The sequence below is a fragment of the Ranitomeya variabilis genome, chromosome 6 (assembly GCF_051348905.1).
Source record: "Ranitomeya variabilis isolate aRanVar5 chromosome 6, aRanVar5.hap1, whole genome shotgun sequence".
NCBI classification, from domain to species: Eukaryota; Metazoa; Chordata; class Amphibia; order Anura; family Dendrobatidae; genus Ranitomeya; species Ranitomeya variabilis.
In genome coordinates, this window is record NC_135237.1 from 82,709,397 (window position 1) to 82,719,390 (window position 9,994).

At 40.1% G+C, this 9,994-nt stretch overlaps 1 protein-coding gene across 3 annotated transcripts in view; it reads right to left on the reverse strand.

Moving 5' to 3' along the window:
* LOC143781839 (ATP-dependent translocase ABCB1-like) overlaps nucleotides 1–9,568 on the reverse strand; it is a 576,903-nt gene extending 567,335 nt beyond the window's left edge. For 2 of the 3 annotated variants that reach the window (XM_077268724.1, XM_077268723.1), the window contains exon 1: nucleotides 9,428–9,568. The gene's annotated coding sequence lies outside the window, so the exon portion shown is untranslated. The remainder of the gene's footprint in view (nucleotides 1–9,427) is intronic. The other variant, XM_077268725.1, reaches the window with a different exon arrangement.
* Nucleotides 9,569–9,994: the final 426 nt, after the last annotated feature.

Consider the following 9,994-nt stretch of genomic DNA (forward strand, 5'->3'; position numbering starts at 1 on the left):
GGTCATGGCACCTGCAAACCATAACAGTAAAAGCTGGCGCTCCTTGCCTTCTGAGCTGTGCATATGTAGGGTATTGGCGCACTCAGGAAAAAATGGCCTCAGTTTGTTGTAAAAAAAAAGTCTTAATAGCTCTTAGAAGTATTAAAAATATGGGGCTAAAACAACATTTTAGTGGTAAAAATTTAATTTATTCTTTCTTCCCCGCTCAATGGTATAAAACTCTGTGAGGCACATGTGGTGTTAATATGATCACTGCACCCCTAGATGAATTCATTGGGGAGCGTAGTTTGTAAAATGAGTTAACATATATAAGGTTTCTGTGGTTCTGGCTCCTCAGGGGCTCTGCCAATGCGAATGGCACCCTCAAACCATTCCAGCAAAATCTGAACTCCAATATGGCGCTTCCCTTCTGAGCTTTGCACTGTGCTTCAAAAGTAGTATACCCCAACAAATGGGATATTGGCGTACGCAGGAGAAATTGTACAACAAATTTTATGGTGCTATTTCTTCTCTTAGCCTTATGAAAATGCAAAATTTGGGGCCAAAATAACATTGTTGGGGGGAAAATTTACTTTTTTTTAATTTTCACAGCTCAATGTTACAAACTTCTGAAAAGCACCTTGGGGTTCAAGGTACTCACTAGACATCTAAATACATTCTTTGTGGGGTCTAGTTTCCAAAATGGGGTTACTTGTGGGGGGTTTCTACTGTTTAGGCACACCAGGTGCTCTCCAAATGGGACATGATGTCCACTAATGATTCCAGGAAATTCTAAATTCAAAAAGTCAAATGACGCTCCTTCCCTTCCGAGCCTTGCCATGTGCCCAAACAGTAGTCATATTGGGTATCAGCGTACTCAGGAGAAACTGCACAACAAATTCTATGGTGCAATTTCTCCTGTTACCCTTATGAAAATGCAATATTTGAGGCTCAAAAAACATATTTGTGGGGAAAATGTGATTTTGCTTTATTTTCACGGCACAACGTTATAAACTTCAGTGAAGCACCTGAGGGTTCAATGTGCTCACCACACATCTAGATCAGTTCTCAGAGGGGTCTAGTTTCCAAAATTGTGTCTCCTTGTGGGGGATTTTCACTGTTTAGGCACATCAGAGGCTCTCCAAAGGCGACATGACGTCCGCCAATTATTCCAGAGAATTTTGCATTCAAGAAGTCAAATGGCGCTCCTTCCCTTCTGTGCTCTGCCGTGCGCCCAAACAGTGGTTTTCTCTCTCATATGGGGTATCGACATACTCAGGAGAAATTGCACAACAAATTGTGTGTCCATTTTTCCTGTTACCTTTGTCAAAATAAAAAAAATTGGATCTGAAGTATATTTTTTGTGAAAAAGTTAAATGTTAATTTTTTTACACAGTCAAAAAATTCCTGTGAAGCTCCTAAACGGTTAATAAACTTCTTGAATATGGTTTTAAGCACCTTGAGGGGTGCAGTTTTTAGAATGATGTCACTTTTGTGTATTTTCTATCATATAGGCCCCTCAAAGTTACTAAAAATGTGAGGTGTCCCTGAAAAAAATGGTTTTGTAAATTTTGTTGGAAAAATGGCTGGTCAACTTTTAACCCTTATAACTTCCTAGCAAAAAAGAATTTTGCTCCAAAATTGTGCTAATGTAAAGTAGACATGTGGGAAATGTTATTTATTAACTATTTTGTGTGCAATATCTCTGTGATTTAAGGGCATAAAAATTCAAAGTTTGAAAATTGAAAAATTTTCACAATTACATGCAAGTCATATTAAAGAATTTTCACCATTGTCATGATGAACAATATGTCATGAAAAAAAATCCGAATTAGCGGGATCCATTAAAGAGTTCCAGAGTTATTGCCTCATAGTGACAGTGGTCAGGATTGTAAAAATTGGCCGGGTCATTAAAGTGCAAACCATCTTTGGTGGTAAAGGGGTTAATTCTAAATAGGTCCAATTTCATAGAAAATGTAATGTCACAATGCGATCGCGCATTCAGTTAATCAGGGCAAGATAAACTCCCGTGATGTGGTGCTCCTGGCACTTTTCAAGGGTATACATTCTTTCATACTTGTTTATCTTGCCCTATATACCTGAATTCATATATATCATATTGTCTGACAGTTAAACAAGGTGATGCAAGTATGTATTAACTCATGATAAAGTTTGTGCTATTTCTTTGAAGTTATAAATAACAGCTTATACAATTGTCACTATATACATTTGTTATCTTTGTTCTTTCTGTGTTGGCAATCAAAGCCATGTATGCCATTGGTGAGACAATATATCTACTATATAATTGTCTAAGGGTCACTTCCGTCTGTCTGTCTGTCCTTCTGTCTGTCTGTCACGGATATTCATTGGTCGCGGCAGGGCCGGCATCAGCACCCGGTGTACCCGGGCAACTGCCGGGGCCCTGAACAAATGGGGGGCCCACTGGTGGCCGGGGCACCAGGGAGACCTGGCCGCTTCCCCAGCAGCTTTGGCACTACTTGAGCGCAGCCGTCACTTAAACAAACATGGTCGCGCACAGTGCACTCTGCAGCTGTAGTAATGACGCGGCCGGGCAGACACACAAGCAAAGTTAAAGGCACAGTGCCGGCCCGACCGCATCATTTAGTAGCAGACACAGCTGCAGAGTGCACTGTGTGCGGCCATGTCTGACGGCCATCAAGCAGCGCGCCCTCCATAGCCACATGCCAGAGCAGCCTGATGAGCGACAAGCCAGGGGGAGGTGAGTGAGGCTTGTGTCTGTGTATGCATGTATGATGTGTATATCTGTGTGTATATCAGTGTGTATGACTGTATATATTTATGTATTTTTGTGTATTAGTCATCAAATACATGTATGTACATATCTGCGTTTTGTGTGTGTGTGCATGTCTGCGTATTGTATGTGTATATCTGTGTATTTTACTGTATGTGTGCTGTGCATGTCTGCGTACTGTGTGTGTGCATGTCTGCGTACTGTGTGTGTGCATGTTTGTGTACTGTGTGTGTGCATGTCTGCGTACTGTGTGTGTGCATGTCTGCGTACTGTGTGTGTGCATGTCTGCGTACTGTGTGTGTGCATGTCTGCGTACTGTGTGTGTGCATGTTTGTGTACTGTGTGTGCATGTCTGCGTACTGTGTGTGTGCCTGTCTGCGTACTGTGTGTGTGCATGTCTGCGTACTGTGTGTGTGCATGTCTGCGTACTGTGTGTGTGTGCATGTCTGCGTACTGTGTGTGTGCATGTCTGCGTACTGTGTGTGTGCATGTCTGCTTACTGTATGTATGTGTATATTTATGTATTGTATGTGTACATGTCTGCGTATTGTGTGTGTGTGCATGTCTGCGTATTTTGTGTGTGCAGATCTGCCTATGTGAAGGACGAGGGGGAAGGCTAGGCCCTGTGTAGTATATCTATATTTCTCCTCCATATTTGTACATCATGAATCGTGGTATGTGGGCACACTGAGACTCTTTTGCCCGGGGCCCACAAAAACCTGGAGCCAGCCCTGGGTCGCGGCCTCTGTCTGTCATGGAATCCAAGTCGCTGATTGGTCGTGGCAAAACAGCCACGACCAATCAGCGACGGCCACAGTCCGGTGGAAAAATGGCCTTTCCTTCCTCCCCGCAGTCAGTGCCCGCTCCGTACTCCCCTCCAGTCTGCCCTCACACAGGGTTAATGGCAGCGGTAACGGACCGCGTTATGCTGTGGTGTAATGCACTCCGTTACCGCTGCTATTAACCCTGTGTGACCAACTGTTTACTATTCATGCTGCCTATGCGGCATGAATAGTAAAACGATCTAATGTTAAAAATAATTTAAAAAATAAAAAATCGTTATATACTCACCGTCCGTCGGCCCCCGGATCGACAACAGGCCTTTCCCGCTCGCGACGCTCCGGTAACCGGTCCATGCTGCGATCTCGCGAGATGATGACATAGCGGTCTCGCGAGACCGCTACGTCATCATCTCACGAGACCGCAATGCACTCTTGGGACCGGAGCTCACGAGCGGCGTCAGTAACCGCTTCGCTTGGATCCGGAAGGTGAGTATATAACTATTTTTTATTTTATTTCTTTTTTTTAAAAGGGATATGATGACCACATTGCTATATACTACGTGGGGTGGGCAATATACTACGTGGCTGGACAATATACTATGTGGCTGGGCAATATACTACATGGGCTGTGCTATATACTACATGGCTGGGCAATATACTACGTGGCTGGGCAATATACTACATGAGCTGGGCAATATACTACATGGGCTGTGCTATATACTACATGGCTGGGCAATATACTACATGGGCTGGGCAATATACTACGTGACTATACAACGTGGGCTGCGCAATTTACAACGTGGGCTGTGCTATATACAACGTGGGCTGCGCAATATACTACGTGGACTGCGCAATGTACAACGTGGGCTGCGCAATGTACTACGTGGGCTGCGCAATGTACAATGTGGGCTGCGCAATGTACTACGTGGGCTGCGCAATGTACTGCGTGGGCTGCGCAATGAACTGCGTTGGCTGCGCAATGTACTGCGTTGGCTGTGCAATGTACAACGTGGGCTGCGCAATGTACTGCATTGGCTGTGCAATGTACGTGGGCTGCGCAATGTACTACGTGGGCTGTGCTATACACTACGCATACATATTCTAGAATACCCGATGCGTTAGAATCGGGCCACCATCTAGTGCATGACAATTGGCATTTGGATATATGGTTTAGACAAATGTATTTATATATCCCAACCCTTTCGTAGAATTGTCTGTGTAGCACTTTCATACCCCTATTTCACCAGTGCTAAACATATGAACCACTTATATATCCTTTTGAATATTGGTTTTAATTGATTTAAATAAACAACTGTGATTTTATTTAGCTTCTTTTTACTCTTGTTTTCTCCTGTTTAGAATATTTGTAGTTGTTATACTGATGCATTATTTATTTAAACATGATTATTTGGAATTATTTAAGTTTTTTTTTTTTTTTTTAAATCGATCATGCAGTTCCAGAGATAAGGAAGATCTGCTTAGTGCTATTTTTCTGGTCTATACCAAGGGGGATTCTCTGGAGCCATGTCTTTAGTGTTTGATTATTATCCTGTGATGACAGAAGTATTCTAGGAGTATTATCTAAATGTTGTGCTTGTTTCTTATTAATCTACACTGTGTTCCAAATTATTATGCAAATTGGATTTAAGTGTCATAAAGATTTAATTGTTTTGTTTTTCAAATAAACTCGTGGTTGGTATTGTGTCTCAGGGCTCAATGGATCACTGAAATCAATCTTAAACACATGTGATAATTGGTTTTTGCAGGTGATTGTAATTAAAGGAAAACTACTTAAAAATGATGTTCCACATTATTAAGCAGGTCACAGTTTTCAAGTAACATGGGAAAGAAAAAGGATCTCTCTGCTGCTGAAAAGCATCAAATAGTGCAATGCCTTGGTGAAGGGATGAAAACATTAGATATTTTCCAAAAACATAAGCGTGATCATCGTACTGTTAAGAGATTTGTGGTTGTATCTGAGCACAAATGTGTTTGTGCTGATAAAGGCATAATGAGGAAGATTTCTGCCAGGCAAGTTCATCAGATTAAGAGAGAAGCTGCTAAAAAGCCATTACAAAGCAGCAAACAGATATTTGAAGCTGCTGGTGCCTCTGGAGTCCCTCGAACCTCAAGGTGTAGGCTCCTTCAAAGGCTTGCTGTGGTGCATAAACCTACTATTCGGCCACCCTTAAACAGTGCTCACAAGCAGAAATGGTTGTATTGGGCCCACACATACATGAAGACTAATTTCCAAACAGTCTTGTTTACTCATAAGTGTTGAGCAACCCTGGATGGTCCAGATGGATGGAGTAGTAGATGGTTGGTGGATGGCCACCATGTCCCAACAAGGCTGTAAAGTCAGCGAGGAGGTGGAGGAGTCATGTTTGGAGGTGGAGCGAGGAGGTGGAGGAGTCATGGCCAGAATCATGGGAAACAGCTGGTAAGGCCCTTTAAGGTTCCTGAAGGTGTGAAAATGACCTCTGCAAAGTATATAGAGTTTCTGACTGACAACTTTCTTCTATGGTCTAAAAAGCAGAAACGTGCCTTCAGGAGCAAAATCATCTTCATGCTGACAATGCACCATCTCATGCTGCAAAGAATCCCTCTGAGTCATTGGCTGCTATGGGCATAAAAGGAGATAAACTCATGGTGTGGCCACCATCTTCCCCTGAACTCAACCCTATAGAGAACCTTTAGAGGATCATCAAGCAAAAGATCTATGAGGGTGGGAGGCAGTTCACATCCAAACAGCAGCTCTGGGAGGCTATTCCGACTTCATGCAAAGAAATACAAGCAGAAATTCTCCAAAAACTCACAAGTTCAATGGATGCAAGAATTGTGAAGGTGACATCAAAAAAGGGTCCTATGTTAACATGTAACTTGGCCTGTTGGGATGTTTTGGCGTTAAATAGCTTTTTTGTTCAGTGAATGTGACCTCCTAATGCTGCAAATTCCACAAATGAGCATTTTCAGTTCTTTAAAACATATCAAATGTTTAGAAATTCTACTGTGCATAATAATTTGGAACAGTGCATTTTGAGTTTTTATTCATTTTGGAGATTATACTGTTATCATTGGGAGGTTTCTTCCATAAAATTCGATGTATAATCTAACGGGTGATGACTTTTATTAGACTGACTGTCATTTGCACCGACCATTTAGGAAAATCTGATAAAAATGTAATTTGCATAATAATTTGGAACATAGTGTATTTGTAATCTTGCCTGAAGAAGGAGCCACTGTGCTCTGAAAGCTTGCAAACATATGATTTTCTGGTTAGCCAATAAAGATATATTATTCAAAAACAACTATTACCAAAAATACCTTTATTTAGAAAATTTATTTAAAATTGTAGTAGACAAAACCCGTAGCCCTACAACAATGTGACCAAAAATTTAAAACCAAGTACTTAGGACTACCGTTACCATATCCTTTCTTAATGTACTTTTCTTATCTGTTAGGGGTGATACCACATCTGATATCTCATATCACCTCCCTACTTATTAGTTGTTTGTGCCCAAAACAATAGTCGGCCCTAATGCTCCCGGGACTACAACATATCCCATACCCTTAGGGGCATGCCGCTACAGAAATGTGCAAACAGACGATAGATGGTACAAAAAGAAGAAATGTGCAATAATGATAACAAATTGTCACGATACCACAGACCTCTTGCTTTATCTATGGTTTAAAGTACACACTAGCCTAATATTGTCAGATGATGATCGGACACCCGCGATATATGGAATAGGGGTTAATAGTGTGCTGTTGAGGTGCTATAATCTAGCCCTACCAATCCCTATAACCCCTGTCCCTACCTATCATGCGGAGGTTGGCACCCCTAAATAATCACGCAAATGGCGCTAATTTTCTAAATAAAGGTATTTTTGGTAATAGTTGTTTTTGAATAATATGTTTGATCACTACACCAACCCATTTGTTATTTATATAAGTCTCATGAGGCACGAAATGATCGTCTGGACACCAGATAAGATAAATGCATAACATTATCAGTCATTATGTGGTACATTTAAGTGCGGGGTAGGGTATAACAATAGGAGGTGGTTCGGTTGGTCGAACACAAAGCATATGAGTATGCTAATGGATGCACATGACATGGAATGATGGTATCAGTGTGGCATTAAGTAACGTTTTTCTGTGCTTTGACCGTATTCGTATCTAAATACTCCCCATACCTACCGGTGTTATATTTGGTCCCTATATTATTATCCCATACCTTATCCCTTATCCCCTCTCTAAGACCCATTATCCCATTGTATGCATATGGGTCAGGTTAAGCAAAATAGGGTTACTAAGGGATAGTCGACGAGACCGGGGGCGCCATTTGCGTGATTACTTAGGGGTGCCAACCTCCGCATGATAGGTAGGGACAGGGGTTATAGGGATTGGTAGGGCTAGATTATAGCACCTCAACAGCACACTATTAACCCCTATTCCATATATCGCGGGTGTCCGATCATCATCTGACAATATTAGGCTAGTGTGTACTTTAAACCATAGATAAAGCAAGAGGTCTGTGGTATCGTGACAATTTGTTATCATTATTGCACATTTCTTCTTTTTGTACCATCTATCGTCTGTTTGCACATTTCTGTAGCGGCATGCCCCTAAGGGTATGGGATATGTTGTAGTCCCGGGAGCATTAGGGCCGACTATTGTTTTGGGCACAAACAACTAATAAGTAGGGAGGTGATATGAGATATCAGATGTGGTATCACCCCTAACAGATAAGAAAAGTACATTAAGAAAGGATATGGTAACGGTAGTCCTAAGTACTTGGTTTTAAATTTTTGGTCACATTGTTGTAGGGCTACGGGTTTTGTCTACTACAATTTTAAATAAATTTTCTAAATAAAGGTATTTTTGGTAATAGTTGTTTTTGAATAATATGTTTGATCACTACACCAACCCATTTGTTATTTATATTAGCCAATAAAGATATCACTCCTAGAATACTTATGTCATCATTGGGCAGAAAAGTATTCACATCGATTTTTCTGGCTAACACGGTACCACAATACAATTTGTTATTGCACATCATTATTATCTTGTGACACTCGCCACCCTGGTCAAGACCATGAAAATTAGCACTAAATAAAAAGGACAAATATTTCTGGACCCTTATGGAGGATTTAAAAAATACCAAAAATACAAAAATTAGAATGCTCAGGAGAACAGCAAGAATAAAGTAAGTGCAAAAAACGGTCACTTTTCACCTAGTGACAAGTCCTCTTTAGAGTGGTATCCAAGTGTAATAGACTTGTGTGTGTCCTGACACTTGAAACCATATCAATCACTAGAATAAATGACCATACACAGTTCTTCCCACACTAACTCTGTATTTAGCATAGAGACGCATATAAATATGATCTAATAACAATGAACCAAAATAAATTTCAATATCGATGTTACTTGATAACAAAATACATACAGTATATGGAAGGTGTATGCTTCACATTCAGTTTTATGTCAAAGACAAGTCTGAAGCCTTAGATGGCTACGCCACTAGACACCAGCTATTAACACCTCCACTCCTCTAGACATCAATAAAAAACAAATAGTATCCCCACCAGTAAGAAAGGAAGAAAACACTAAACTCCTCTCCCTCCACTGCCCTAGACCACCAGGGAAGTCAGCATTAACTCTTTCACAAACTAGACCACCAGGGAAGCAGGCAATTAGCTCTACAGACATATAAACTTTTGAGGTTCCCTCAACAATGGCATCTGATGACCATAGAAATAAATAAATAAATAAACAAAAAAACAAACAAAAAAAAAATATATATATATATATATATATATATATATATATACATATCTATCTATCTATCGATAGATTAGATAAATACACATAGCCGAAATGTACTAACCTTGATTTAATACATTCAATATAATGTTTCTCTTCCCAAAACAGTAATGGATAAATTTAATAATAAAATCCCAGAGTGAAAATGTCAATCCCTCTTCTGTGCTGCTGTTGAAAATATAGTATGTGTCTTTGTCATATGTGTTAGGATATGTTAAACCATTGTTTGTGCAGGGTTACGTTGTTTTTTTTGCTGTATTTGTTCTTAAGTCATGCCTAGGGGTAATGGATGAATCTTCCCACTGTGCATAAAGTTTGTTTACATTTTTAAACTGCTGATTTATTCCAGAAATTCATCTTAAATGGTTGATCCAATACCTATAATGCCCTTTTTAAATATCTGTCTTTAATCCTTAACCACTACTCTAATTAGCTTTATTATTCAATTTTGTACATTTTTTCCTATCCTGCTATTTTCAATACGTTAAATTGTTCACAGGAAAAATAATAACCAAGGTAAGTAGAAATACCAATAGCATAGTTATTGTCAAGGAAATGTATAATCCAAAAAATGAAAAAGGAAGAAAATCCATATATGTAACTTAACAAGGAAATTTAAGGAGTGCCGACT